The 14,317-nt window shown below is 42.1% G+C and overlaps 2 long non-coding RNA genes across 2 annotated transcripts; both read left to right on the top strand.

Annotated features, from left to right (window-relative positions):
• The first annotated feature begins 1,266 nt into the window (after positions 1 to 1,266).
• On the top strand, positions 1,267 to 1,820 carry LOC126484502 (uncharacterized). Its single transcript, XR_007587866.1, has 3 exons — positions 1,267 to 1,350; positions 1,464 to 1,548; positions 1,691 to 1,820. It is a non-coding gene; the product is annotated as an uncharacterized LOC126484502 (long non-coding RNA).
• A 623-nt stretch (positions 1,821 to 2,443) lies between these two features.
• Positions 2,444 to 2,976, top strand: LOC126484501 (uncharacterized). The gene is made up of 3 exons (XR_007587865.1): positions 2,444 to 2,526; positions 2,623 to 2,753; positions 2,854 to 2,976. It is a non-coding gene; the product is annotated as an uncharacterized LOC126484501 (long non-coding RNA).
• Positions 2,977 to 14,317: the final 11,341 nt, after the last annotated feature.

Below are 14,317 nucleotides of genomic sequence, written 5' to 3'. Positions count from 1 at the left end.
TACAGTTTGCTCATTCACACGAAAAAACAAGTTTCGTGTAATAAACATAGTAAGACCTCTCCTCTCTTGTTTGTGTCGCGGGTTCATGTGGGATGTTTCATTTTGCCATCGAACTACTTTTACTCTGTATAAAAGGGACATCCCCGACATAAAAATTAAATTTGCGTTGGGTGAAACTGACTTCAAATTTTTGTATTTTTATAAGTGATAGGTTCTGATTTTAATATCTGAAATTCCATTTCTCTTATTTACATAAAAAAATTACAGGTTTCAAGTAATCAACATGCTAACGCTTATTCTCCTCTGTCTCTTTAACAGGTTCAAGTGGAAAGTGTTAAAGAGATAACTCATTCTACCTTCCTGTTCCCTTTGCTGTGCATGGAAGACGACCCCCATTCCAAATTTAAATTTTACACTTGGGCAACTGAATTCAGATTTTTTTCCTTTTGACAATTATCTTTGTGGTTTGAATATTTGAAATTACAGTTTAATTAGAAACATGAAAATTAAAGGTTTCGTGTAATACACTTTTCTGTTTGTGTTTAATTAGCAGATTCGTGTAGGTTGTATTAAAACGACGATTCATTCTGCCACTGAACTTCATTGCTAGACAGAGAAGACGTCTCCTACAGTAAATTTAATTTGAGCCATGGGCAATTTGATATCATTTTGTTATTTTGTAGGTAAGAGCTTCTGGTTTTGATACCCGAATTTACAGTTTGCTTGTGTAGAGGTTTCGTATAGCGAACATAGTAAAACTTTTCTCTTTCGTCTTTTTAGCAGATTCAAGGGGGATGTGTGAAAGAGAGAATCCAATCTGCCTTTGAATTCCTTTTGCTCTACATACAAAACGTCCCACACATGAAATTTAAGTCTGAGATGTGTGTCATTGAATTCAGATTTTTGCCTTTTGGTGAACAACCTTATGGTTTCAATATTTTAAATTGCTTATTCACACGGAAATTACTGTTTCGTATAATACACATAGTAACACTTTTTTTCTGTTTTTCTTTAGCAGTTTTATGTCGGATGTTTTAAAACGAGGGTTCATTCTGGCACTGAACTGCATTTGATTTGCATAGAGGACATTCCATAAACGAAATTTAAGTTTGTGGTATGGTGAATCGAACTCAAATCATTTTTTGTGGGTAATAGGCATTCGTTCCAATATTCGAAATTGCGTTTAGCTGAATCACATGAAATATACAGGTTTCGTTTAATACACGCAGTAACACATTTTCTCTTTTGGTTCTTTAGCAGGACCATGTGGAATGTTCTGCATAGAAGACATCCCCTACACCAAACTGAGTTCTGAGTCGTCGGAATTTGAATTTAGATTTTTGTCTTTTTGTAGGTAGTAGTTCCTGGTTTTAATATGTGAAATTACACTTCTCTGATTTACTCGAAAATTACAGGTTTCATATTGTGAACATAGTAACACTTTTTCTCTTTTTTCTCCATAGCAGCTTAAAGTGGGACACATTGTTTAACTGAACTCCTTTTCCTCTGCACAGAAGACATCCCCCACACCAAATATAAATTTGGGAGGTGGGTAACTGAATCCAGTTTTTGCTTTTGTTAAGTAAACTTGTGGTTTAATTATTTGAAATGACAGATTACTAATTCACATGAAAAATACAAATTTCGTGTAATACAAGTAATAACACTTTTTCTCCTGTTTCTTAAGCAGCTTCATGTGGGATGTGTTAAAGAGACGACTCTTTCTGCCATCGTATTACTGGTGCAATGCATAGAAGACATCTCCTACACTACATTTAATTTTGAGTCGTTACAATTTGAATTCAGATTTTTGTCTTTTCGTAAGCAATAAGTTCTGGTATTAATATCAGTTATTTCAGTTTGCTTATTTACGCAAAAATTACAGGTTTCAATTAGTTAATATTGTAAAATTTTTGCCTCTTGTCTCTTCAGCAGGGGCAAATGAGATGTATTGAAGAGACGACTTATTCTGTCGTCGAGTTCCCTTTGCGCTGCGTAAGAGACGTTATCCACACCAAATTTAAACTTGAGATGTGGGCAACTGAATTTAGTTTTTTTGTGGCAAGTAATTATCCAGTTTCAGTACTTGAAATCGTAATTAACTTATTCACATGAAAATTACAGGTTTCGAATAATTCACGTAGTAACACATTTTGCTTTCCATTTCTTTAACAAGTTCTGTATGTGTGTGTTAAGATGATTCGTTTTGTCATTGGTCTTCATTTGCTATGCATAGAAGTCATCCTCTACATCAAATTTAACTTTGATTAGTGGCCGGTTGAATTCTGGTTTTTGTCTTTTTTTAAATAATGGGTTCTGGTTTCAGAAATTACAGTTTATTCACATGAAAATTATAGGTGTCAGATAATATACTTAGTAACACATTTTTTCTTTCCTTTCTTTAGCGGGTTCGTGTGGAATGTGTTATTTATTCTGCCATCGAACTTTTTCTCTGCATAGGAGACATCTTCTACACCAAATTTAATTTTGAGCTGTCGGCATTTGAATCCAGATTTTTGTCTTCTTGTAAGTAGTAGGTTCAGGTTCGAAATCTGAAACAACAGTTTACAGGTTACAAATAGTGAAATCTGTAACACGTTTTCTCTTTTGTCGCTTCACCAGATTCAAGTGGGTTGTGCTAAAGAGACGAGTCATTCTGAATTCGATTTGCTTTCGCTCTCCTTGGTAGACGCCCCCGTAAAATTTGAGACATGAGCAGCTGAATTCAGATTTGTTCCTTCTGTAACGTAAACGTATGGTCTGGGCATTTGAAATTACAGTTTTCTTATTCACATGAAAATTACAGGTCTCGTATAATACAGTGAAAGCTCTTTTTCTCTTTTTTTCTTGTAGGCTCAAGTGGAATGTGTTAAAAGGACGATTAATTCTGTCGTTGTAATGCTTTTCATCTGCATAGAAGACATTCCATTCACCAAATTTAAATGTGAAGAGAGGGCAATTGAATACAAATTTTTATTTTTTGTAAGTAATGATTCTGCTTTTAATATCTGAAATTCCATTTGTGTTATTTACATGAAAAATTACGGGTTTCAAGTAATCAGTATGCTAGCACTTATTCTCCTTTGTCTCTTTAGCAGGTTCAAGTGGACTGTGTTAAAAAAAACGGTTGATTGTGTCATTGATCTCCTTTTGCTCTACATAGAAGACATCCCCTATATCAAATTAACTTTAAGTCTTGGGGAACTGTAATATGATTTTTGTCTTTTTGTAAGTAATAGGTTCTAGCTTTAATACCTAGCTTTTAGCTTGCTTATTTACATGAAAATAACTGGTCTCCTATAGTGAACATAGTAATACTTTTTCTCCTTTCTTTCTTTAGCAGGTCCAATAGGGATGTGTTAAAGGGACGATTTATTTTGCTTTGAATTCCTATTGCTCTGCATAGAAGAGATCCCCCCACACAAAGTTTAAATTTGAGATGTCGTCACCTTAATTAAGATGTTTTCTTTTGGTAAGTAGCCTTGTGGTTTGAATATTTGAAATTAAAGTCTGCTTATTCATAAGAAAATTACAGGTGTGGTAAAGCACCAATAGTAACACTTCTTGTCTTTTGTTTGTTTAACAGGTACATGTGTGATTGGCGTTAAAACGACGATTCATTCTGCCACTGATTTCCTTTTTCTCTGCAGAGGAGACATCTCCACCACCAAATTTAAATTTGAGGAGTGGGCAATTGAATTCAGATTTTTGTGTATTTGTAACTAATAGCTACTCGTTTTATTATCTGAAGTTACAGGTTCCATTTAGTGAATAGTAACACCTTTTTTTTGCGTCTTCAGAAGTTTCAAGTGTGATGTGTTAAAGAGATGACTCATTCTACCTTCGAATTCCTTTTGCTCCGAACGTGGGCAACTGAATTAAGATTTTTCCTTTTGGTTAGCAGCGTTGCGGTTTGAAGATTTGTAATTACACTTTGCTTATTTACACGAAAGTTATAAGGGTTTAATACTACATGTAGTCAAAAGTTTATATTTTCGTGTCTATAGCAGGCTCAAAAAAATGGCTCTGAACACTATGGGACTTAACATCTGAGGTCATCAGTCCCCTAGAACTTAGAACTACTTAAACCTAAGGACATCACAAACAGCCAAGCCCGAAGCAGGATTCGAACCTGCGACCGTAGCGATCGCGCGGTTCGAGACTGAAGCGCCTAGAAGCGCTCGGCTACAACGGCCTGCTATAACAGGTTCAATTGATATGTGTGATAACGACCATTCATTACGCCATCAAGCTGATTTTGCTCTGCGTAGAAGACATCCTTTACATCAGATTTACATTTGAGGAAAGAGGGACTGCATTGAGACCTTTGTATTTTTGTAAGTAATAGGTTCTCGTTTAATATCTAAAATTATAGTTTGCTTATTTACATGAAAATTACAGGCTTCACAATGTGAACATAGTAACACTTCTTATGTTTGTTTAGCAGGTCCAATTGGGATGTGTTAAGTGGACGACTCATTCCACTTTCGAATTCCTTTTCTCTTGCATAGATGGCGTCCCCCACACCTAATTTAATTCTGAGAAGTCGCCAACTGAATTCTGATTTTTTCTTTCGATAAGTAACGCTGTGGTATGAATATTTGAAATTACAATTTGCTTATTTACATGAAAATTACGAGTTCCGTATGGCACCTGTAGCAATACGTTTTGTATTTTGTTTCTGTAGCAGGTTCAAGTTTGGTGTGTTGAAACGACGATTCATTCTGACGTTCAACAGCTTTTTCTCTGCTTTGAATACACCACGTAAATCAAATTTAAATTTGAATAGCGAGAAATCGAATTCATATTTTTGTCTTTTTGTAAGGAACAGGTTCTGATTTTAATATCTAAAATTATATTTTGCTTATTTACATGAATATTACAGGTTCCATATAGCGAACATAGTAATAATTTTTCCTTTTTGTCTCATTGGCATTTCCAGTTGTGATGTGTTAAATGGACGACTCATTCCGTCTTCTAATTCCTTTTTCTCAGCGTAGAAAACGTCCCTGAGACCAAATTTAAATTTGAGATGTCGGCAATTGAATCGTTATTCTTTCTTTTGGATAGTAACCTCATGGTCTGAATATCTGAAATTACAGTTCGCTTATTCATATGAAAATTATAGTTGTCGCATAACACCCGCAGTAAGATGTCAAAGCGATGACTGTTTCTGCCATAGAACTGCTTTTGCTCTCCATGGAAGGCATCCTCTACGCCAAGAAAATCCGCACAGGTGGTCCAACGTTGCCGTCTATGATCTATTAAGCCCGCCCTGTTGACTGTGCGGTCTAACGCACGGCTTTCCGGGAGGGAAGGAGCGCCGGTCCCCGGCACGAATCCGCCCGGCGGATTTGTGTCGAGGTCCGGTAAACCGGCCACTCTGTGGATGGTTTTTAGCCGGTTTTCCATCTGCCTCGGCGAATGAGGGCTGGTTCCCCTTATTCCGCCTCACTTACACTAAGTCGGCGATTACTGCACCAACAAATTCTCCACGTACGCGTACACCATCATTACTCTATCACGCAAACATAGGGGCTACACTCGTCTGGTGTGAGACGTTCCCTGGGGGGGTCCACCGGGGGCCAAACCGCACAGTAACCCTGGGTTCGGTGTGGGGCGGCGGAGGCGTGCAGTGGACTGCGGTAGTCGTCGTGGGATTGTGGAGCATTGCGGCTGCGGCGAGGACGGAACCTCTCCTTCGTTTCTTGGTCCCCGGTTAACATACAATACAATACAATGATCTACGAGGTGCATTCAAGTTCTAAGGCCTCCGATTTTTTTTCTAATTAACTACTCACCCGAAATCGATGAAACTGGCGTTACTTCTCGACGTAATCGCCCTGCAGACGTACACATTTTTCACGACGCTGACGCCATGATTCCATGGCAGCGGCGAAGGCTTCTTTAGGAGTCTGTTTTGACCACTGGAAAATCGCTGAGGCAATAGCAGCACGGCTGGTGAATGTGCGGCCACGGAGAGTGTCTTTCATTGTTGGAAAAAGCCAAAAGTCACTAGGAGCCAGGTCAGGTGAGTAGGGAGTATGAGGAATCACTTCAAAGTTGTTATCACGATGAAACTGTTGCGTAACGTTAGCTCGATGTGCGGGTGCGTTGTCTTGCTGAAACAGCACACGCACAGCCCTTCCCGGACGTTTTTGTTGCAGTGCAGGAAGGAATTTGTTCTTCAAAACATTTTCGTAGGATGCACTTGTTACCGTAGTGCCCTTTGGAACGCAATGGGTAAGGATTACGCCCTCGCTGCCCCAGAACATGGACACCATCATTTTTTCAGCACTGGCGGTTACCCGAAATTTTTTTGGTGGCGGTGAATCTGTGTGCATCGATTGAGCTGACTGGCGCTTTGTTTCTGGATTGAAAAATGGCATCCACGTCTCTTCCATTGTCACAACCGACGAAAAGAAAGCCCCATTCATGCTGTCGTTGCGCTTCAACATTGCTTGGCAACATGTCACACGGGCAGCCATGTGGTCGTCCGTCAGCATTCGTGGCACCCACCTGGGTGACACTTTTCGCATTTTCAGGTCGTCATGCAGGATTGTGTGCACAGAACCCACAGAAATGCCAACTCTGGAGGCGATCTGTTCAACAGTCATTCTGCGATCCCCCAAAACAATTCTCTCCACTTTCTCGATCATGTCGTCAGACCGGCTTGTGCGAGCCCGAGGTTGTTTCGGTTTGTTGTCACACGATGTTCTGCCTTCATTAAACTGTCGCACCCACGAACGCACTTTCTACACATCCATAACTCCATCACCACATGTCTCCTTCGACTGTCGATGAATTTCAATTGGTTTCACACCACGCAAATTCAGAAAACGAATGATTGCACGCTGTTCAAGTAAGGAAAACGTCGCCATTTAAAACAGTTCTCATTCTCGCCGCTGGCGGTAAAATTCCATCTGCCGTACGGTGCTGCCATCTCTGGGACGTATTGACAATGAACGCTGCCTCATTTTAAAACAATGCGAATGTTTCTATATCTTTCCAGTCCGGAGAAAAAAAATCGGAGGCCTTAGAACTTGAATGCACCTCGTATTAGGCGTCGAGGAGCTCGGCAGGCACACACCTTTGAGTGCCCCAACTGATAGACGAGTGTGTCAGCTCAACAGAGACGACCAGTTGTGCGGCGAGGTGTTTGTAATTCGTCGATCACCGGGAATGAGAGTGTCAGCGTATTCATAGATTGCAGGAGTCACAGCTGTGTGATGCCGGCCGGCACGCAGGAGGTCTGCGCGTACACTGATGTGACGATGACGGACGCCTCGCCCAACGGCTCTCCGTGCTTTTGTCCACTGCCAGGTCTCCATACTTATTCTACAAGTGCTTATGAATATATGCGATGCTCGAGTTTCCGCCAAAAGAAACTCAGTGAAACCTCATCGCTTGGATGGCACCTCTGCTACAGAATTTCATGAAGCTGTAGAGGCTCTAGTGGAATAATCCACCATGTTCCACAACACATTCCGCAATTTTTCAACCGAAATAAGCCTAGACAAAAGAAGTTGCAGTGCATATTGAACGCTCCTCGTATTACAGTTCAAACTGCTGTATATACCTTGCGCGTACCTCACAGAGTGCGAATACACCGATTACACTCATCCAGTATTTGATAATGGGAGCACGCAGTGTCTTGCAACAATCTTTACATATACATTATGTAATCAAAAGTATACGGACACCCCCCCAAAAACATAATTTTTTCATATTAAGTGCATAGTGCTGCCACCTACTGCGAGGTACTCCATGTCAGCGACCTCAGTAGTCATTAAACATCGTGAGAGAGCAGAGTGGGGTGCTCCGCGGAACTCACGGACTTTGAACGTGGCCAGGTTTCACTTGTGTCATACGTTTGTACCCGAGATTTCCGCAGTCCTAAACATCCCTAGGTCCACTGTTTCCGATGTGATAGTGAAGTGGAAACGCGAAGGACCACGTACAGCACAAAAATGTACAGGTCGAACTCGTCTGTTGACTGACAGAGACCGCTGAGAGTTGAAGAGGGTCGTAATGCGTAATAGGCAGACATCTATCCAAACCATCACACAGGAATTCCAAACTGCATCCACTGCAAGTACTATGACAGTTAGGTGGGAGGTGAGAAAACTTAGATCTCATGGTCGAGCGACTGCCCATAAGCAACCCAACGCGCCAGTAAATGCCAAACGATGCCTCGCTTCATGTAAGAAGCATAACCATTCGACGATTGAACAGTGGAAAAGCGTTGTGTAGAGTGATGAATCATTGTACACAGTATGGCCATCCGATGGCAGGATGTGGGTATGGCGAATGCCCGATGAAATCCATCTACCAGCGTGTGTAGTGCTAACAGTAAAATTCGGAGGCGGTGGTGTTATGATGTGGTCGTGTTTTTCATGGAGCGGGCTTGCACCCCTTGTTGTGTTGCGTGGCACTATCACAGCACAGGCCTACATTGATGTTTTAAGCACCTAATTACTTCCCAGTGTTGAAGAGCAATTCGGGGATGGCGATTGCATCTGTCAACACAATGGAGCACCTGTTCATATTGCACAGCCTGTGGCGGAGTGGTTACACGACAATAACATCCCTGTAATAGACTGGCCTGCACAGAGATCTGACCTGAATCCTGTAGAACACCTTTGGGATGTTTTGGAACGCCAACTTCGTGCCAGGCCTCACCGACCGACGTCGATACCTCTCCTCAGTGCAGCACTCCGTGAAGAATGGGTTGCCATTTCCCAAGAAACCTTCCAGCACCTGATTGAACGTATGCCTGCGTGAGTGAAAGCTGTCATCAAAGCTAAGGGTGGACCAACACGATACTGAATTCCAGTATTACCGATGGTGGGCGCCACTAACTTGTAAGTCATTTTTAGCCTGGTGTCCGGATGCTTTTGATCACGTAATGTACTTTTAAAGCTTTACGAAACATACATTCTCCACAAAATGATGATTACATTCGCTGTGCATTCAGTAAAGCTGCCACGTCAGACACGACGTTTTAATTTTTTACTTCATTAGTAGTAACTATGTTCGCAACACATTTTGCAGACTACCCCCCCCCCCCCCCCCCCAATACACCACTGAATGTACGTGCAAAATTATGTGGTAGTACGACTTATCATTCAGGAGATATTACGTTCACAAACATTGAGATGGGTGAAAAACTTGCTTTTGCTTAAAACAGAACCCGGATTACCCTCACCATATTCATCCAGCGTTTGAAAATAACAGCTCTTATAGGTTTCCAACAAACTTTAAACATAAATCAAACCTTCTCTACAGTTTTTCTCGCTTACATATCTATACATATCGCTTACATATCTATAATCAATAACGTAAGCGCATGCGGTTGAAAGTGCACAATACTAGAAGCAAAAAGGACTCAGTAAACATGGGCCCTAAAACGCATCTATGAGTACTTCTTCATCGTCACTGCTGTGAAACAGCTCTTCTACTGAACAAATCTTCATAGCTCTTAAGGTATGCACCTCAGAGACCATGTTAGCAGACTTCTTTTCTTTTTTGGTCCATATTACATCCTCTCATAATAGTGAAAGCAAAGAGCTTGCAGTAGAGAAATTAGTTTCACAGTATCGAAAATGAAGAAGTATGTATAGCTTCTAAGGTATGCGTTGTAGAGCCACTGATTACTGAGTTTTCTTTGCTTCTAGTATCGTGTACTTCCTACTGTGTTCATTTACGCTACGAGTTATGATGCATTCTGTATTTTACACGTTAACTCATTTGTGAAGTATAAGAAGGTTGAAACCGTTTTATTTGTGGCATTTCGATTCTTTACAAAATGGGGGATTTGTTGGTCGTAACTAGTTAACAACATAGAAAACTGGCGTGAGCTTCTACAGATTCTGAAACATCAATGGTCAATAGAATTCACGGTTTGAGGTTGATGCCCAAACCTCTTGTCGAATCTACAACGTAGGCTGTTTGTAAGTTAGGTTTATGCATACTTCGCATTATGATACAGTTTATACATGTGTTTACCTTCTTGGACAGTTTGTTGTAACGCTTGTCACCGTAGTAAATGAAAAATACGAACATTGACAGTAGATCAGCACAAGCTCCGTTATTACTCGCCGAATCTGCTATAATTCTAATCCATGAAATATTCTCTAATGGGGGCAGATACTGCTAATATTTGAAGGATTTTACTTCTGTAGTTGTGCCATGAATTACCGTTGTGTCTAGGAATCCTGCCTACTCCGTTCGCTAGAAACACAATCAAATACTGTACTTAACTTTGCCTATTACACAGATGTGTCGCAAGCAAAGGGCGACGTACGAAACAATCAGTCTTTGCAGTGACTGCTGATCTCTAACTGACAAATGTCTGTCCTGAACTGCAATCGAAGTAGCTAATATTGAAGCTCCTATCAAAGTGATTAATCTTGAAGCTGCTATTCAACTGGGCCGTCACCAGTCGCCAGTCGGTCGCGGCGCTTCTATCTTCTCCACATAGGGGCCACTGCTGTCGCGTTGTGGTCCTGGAGGGAGGTCCGGTCAGTGTGCGATTGTCTGACCCCTTCTCATAGCCTCCTCTGCTCTATCGTTCTCGAGTGGCGGCCGGCGCTTGACTTCATGCCGTAGCAATTACGAAACATTTTCTCGTTAGCTCACCACAGACATAACTATCCTTACGGCAGAAAAATGTCCCTTTATTTGATAGAAAGATGAAAAATAGATTTGTCTGCGAATATTTAAGATTCATCCTAACTCTTTCCGTGTGTGATGATAACCGACATATGACCGGTGAAGCATTTCTGTTTAGTCTTCAGATCTCAGCGGTACCGTTTAATGTAGCATCAAGTTAACGTCCACAACTATCCTATATCACAAGAAGCATCGTGTGCCGTTGCGTAGCACTAGTCCGAGATTCTATGGATGGTGGTGGTGGTGGTGGTGGTTAGTGTTTAACGTCCCGTCGACAACGAGGTCATTAGAGACGGAGCGCAAGCTCGGGTTAGGGAAGGATTGGGAAGGAAATCGGCCGTGCCCTTTCAAAGGAACCATCCCGGCATTTGCCTTAAACGATTTAGGGAAATCACGGAAAACCTAAATCAGGATGGCCGGAGACGGGATTGAACCGTCGTCCTCCCGAATGCGAGTCCAGTGTTCTATGGATGACTTTTGGTCTCCTTATGAATACGTGTGCTTGTAAGTGGCAGCTTCAAATGTGTTTTGAGATTGTGCTTGCGATCACCTTAGTCTCGACACTACAAAGGTTCAGTGCGAGCCTCGCTAGCTTCGTCCGATTGTCTTGCATTCCACTTTTGAGACATCGCTATAACGTTTACTTGTGGAGACTGTCGGAACGTCTCCCCAATGTCACTCGTACGTGGATGTTTCGACGTCTGAAGAAGATCTTCTGCGGCTGTGCCACTGCTTGGGGGATGTTTCCAGAATGAGATTTTCACTCTGCAGCGGATTGTGCGCTGGCTAAGCCATGTCTCCGCAATATCCTTTCATCCAGGAGTGCTAGATCTGCCAGGTTCGCGGAAGAGATTCTGTGAAGTTTGGAAGGTAGCAGACGAGGTACTGGCAGACCTGAAGCTGTGAGGAGGGGTCATGAGTAGTGCTTGGGTAGCTCCGATGGTAGAGCACTTGCCCACGAAAGGCAAAGATCCCGAGTTCGAGTCTCGGTCCGGCACATGGTTTTAATCTGCCATCTGCCAGGAAGTTTTGTAACTTCGTAAATAAAAAAGTAGACAGTAGTGTGACTTTATTCCTATTATCTCCTTGAGCTGGCTTTCCCGATCCCAGGTTCCCTACATCGAATAGTTCAGTGGAGCACCCTCTCCGTCCTGTTAAATTTTTGCACGCTCTCACGGAAATACACTGTATATGTGTACATAACACTGCCTCATGTCATATGCCACATAGGTGTACATAACTAGCTGACAAAGCGGACATTCTATTAAAAATGGAAACAGAATATGAATTTTGTTCGTGGTGAAATAATGAAAAAAAATTATTTCCACGTATTCATGTCAAAACGTTTGAAATTAAGAAACAGTCTTACGAAGATGGGACAGTTTCTGTATGCTGGGCGCAGCTGCTACGCGTGCCTACAACGCCATGGTGTAGACGTCCCTATGGTAACGCCTCTTCGTAGCTCTGTAGGAGGGGACTGTTTTCGCCTACAGCCATTTGCACTTCGAACTTAAACGCTGTCAAATGCGTTGCCAGGTGTCAGGTTTTTTTTTCTTAAGTTGACTCGACTGTAGGAGTGTCTTAGTAGTGAAAATTAAATGTGTAAAAACTTCATGCATGATGCAGCATTTTTTCACGGATCTCAGTGATTATGACGTCATATCCCCTGACCTACGTGTCGTTCAATAATGGTATATTTACGTAGGTACATTCAGCGGCGCATGTGGATATTGTCTGCGAAATATGTTGCGAACGGACTGAGCAGCGAAGAAGTAATAAATTTAAACATCATGCATGATGGGGAAATTTTTTAATACATGACAGTGCTTATGACGTTATATCTCCTGAACCACGATTGGTAGGTGGTTCTTACTCCCACAAATATTGTTCCTTGACATTTAGAAAAGGGTGTGCCAAGTTTTGTTGAAAGAAGGAGATGTGGAACATACACACTCACACTCATGTTCAGAAAAAGTAGAACATCTTGAACGACTAGAGAAAGCTCTATATTCACATGACATGTACATTAGTACTTTCTACAGAAATGATTAGCATTTCAGTCAGCTCGGTTGAGCATGTGTCCTGTTGCCTAGCAGGAAGAGGGTCCGACATACTTTCTGATAACTTGTTCCATGCGTGATGGCATCGACGCGTATAAGGCGCGAATGGCGTTCTGTGGATAGTTACCCATGCTGCATTCACCTGGCTCCAAAGTTCGTCAGTGGTGGTTGGGACTGGGACACAGTGCAACATCCGTCATTTCACCATATTCCACACATTTTCGATTGGCGACAGTTCTGGAGATCTTGTTGGCCAGGGTGAAAGGCTCACATGCTATGACACCAAGAAGGCATGCGTTCGTGCAGCAACATGTGGTCGTGCATTGTCTTACTAAAAATTGTGTCTGAGGTATTGCGCAGAAAGGCTATGGCTACTGGTCGCAAGACGTCATTCACGTAGGACAGACTGGTCACATTGCCCTGGACACGCACCAACTGTGACTTGTGGTTGTAGCCAATAGTACCCGACACCATAAGGCCTTAGGCTGGCGCTGTTATGTCTTGTCCGGAAGCAGTCACCGTGAAGCCGCTCCCCCTGTATGCGGCGAACCAACAGAATCTGGATTCGTCCGAAAACACTACCTCATGCCATTCCCGTCCCCTGTCTTTTCATTCACGATTGCCGTCCAGCATGTTTCTGCACATTCGGAAAAGGTAGCCAGAGAAGGGGACGACGCGCACGTAACCCATGCCGTAATAAACGGCTATGAATTGTCTTCGCTAATAGTTTACGATGTGTTCCACTGTTGCACCAGAGCCGAGGAGGACGCAGACATCTCCTGCAATGATATTCGGATGAGGTGTTTATCTTCTTGGGGGGTGGTGTAGATGGTGCGACCTAACCAGTCTCGTCGTGTTCTGCGGCCTTATGTGAACCACTCTGCACATACTCGTTACACTGCCGAAAAAGTTGGTCTCACACGAGAAGCAGTTTTTAGGACGGATGCATCACATTTCTCATACCAAAAAAAAAAGCGCTCTCTTTCGAAGTCACTGACTTGACGGTACGATTAGGGCATACGTCTGTGAGGCATCCTGTATATCTGCTCAAGTCACGCTGATCCGTTCTCCTCGGTTCATAGCGACAACAAGCGCCGCAGGCATATTTTACCGGTAGACTCTGTTGCATCGCGATATCGATGTTTGCCTTGAACCCGACATGGCTCAAATGCTAATCATTTCTGCAGAAGATACTAATGTACATGTTCTGAGGATATCAACGTCCCATCTCTGGTCGTTCAAAGTGTTCTGTTTTTTTTTTCTGAACATGAGTGTACATACATCCACTTTTATAGCATGTATGGATTTGTAAAAAGAGTCACATTACATCGAACACAATACAGCCATAAAAAGCGCGCAGCAGAAGATGCCTTATGTGAAAGAAGGTAATGAGGAAAAAGGAAAAAACTTACGTATTCATAATATAAACAGACATGTCTATCACAGATTACAACGGAATGACTTACAAAACATGTTTTCATTGTGAAAGTAATACCTTTCGAATATGATTCTCAGCTTCAGTATTACACGCGTGATACGAGGGGTACGTCAGGTGCGAATGACATTGTGATTACTCGAGAGGC

The sequence above is a fragment of the Schistocerca serialis genome, chromosome 6, assembly GCF_023864345.2.
Source record: "Schistocerca serialis cubense isolate TAMUIC-IGC-003099 chromosome 6, iqSchSeri2.2, whole genome shotgun sequence".
Classification (NCBI taxonomy): Eukaryota; Metazoa; Arthropoda; class Insecta; order Orthoptera; family Acrididae; genus Schistocerca; species Schistocerca serialis.
Note: the sequence above shows the minus strand (reverse complement) of the source record. Positions and strands in the feature narration are given on the sequence as shown.